This window comes from Apium graveolens, chromosome 6 (assembly GCF_009905375.1).
Source record: "Apium graveolens cultivar Ventura chromosome 6, ASM990537v1, whole genome shotgun sequence".
Classification (NCBI taxonomy): Eukaryota; Viridiplantae; Streptophyta; class Magnoliopsida; order Apiales; family Apiaceae; genus Apium; species Apium graveolens.
Genome location: NC_133652.1, coordinates 297,940,983 through 297,941,988, shown reverse-complemented (window position 1 = coordinate 297,941,988; position 1,006 = coordinate 297,940,983).

Here is a 1,006-nt window from a genome sequence, read left to right as displayed (position 1 = left end):
GGAAAAGTAGGTTTTGATGGCCAACATTGAAAAAACGTGGACATGATTTTAGGAAGGGCAACTTGGGTGTTAATGATGCTCAAGCAAGATTGCATTTGTTGTATGGCTTAAAAAAAAGTGATGGGAATTTTTTCATTAGAATTCTACTTGATGAAAAAAATTGAATGGTCTTATATGGGTTGATCCTTGTTCTTTGATATCTAATAAAAAATTGTAATGTGTTTGATACTACATATCGAACCAATAGGTATGTTATGTCGTTTGTGCCATTTTATTATCTACAGTTTTGAGCGGGTTTTGGTATTAGTGTGGAAGGAGAAAAACCCTTGGGCTATCATTACCGATCAAATCAACACATTCTTAAGGAAATTTAATCTTAACTGTCGAACACCACACATTTATTGTTCTTGGAAAATTAGTAACAAACTTCTACAAAATCTTTTTAAAGTATTATTCCAAACACCTATAAGGTTTTAAAAGTGGTTTAAAAAATATACCATTCATTGACCAAATATATATATATATTTTAATTATATACCATTCATTGACTAAATTTATATATACATACATATATATAACACATAAATTATTTAAAAACTTTTTTTGTTGGAAAAAATCAAATGTTCAAATTTTTATTAAAAAAACTTAAAAATAAGCTATGTAACTATAATATATAAGAGCCTCAAAATGCGTCGAGCACTCTATTTCAAATATTAAGAATTGATTGGAACATAGGGAGTATAATATTAGAAATTCAAGACTTAAAACTTAACACATTATATATAATACAAATATATAGTTTATATAGGGGTAAATATAAGTGATCGCGGTTTGATTTGGTTCGGGTTACATGTTAAAACAGAACAGACCGTATAACTGTTTTTAAAAACATTCAAACCAACCCGAACCTCGTATCCCAGTAAAACCAAACCATTCGGTTCGGTTTAGCGGATTTTACGGTTTATGACATTTTTTAGTAGTGAACTCGGTAAATAAAATAACATCT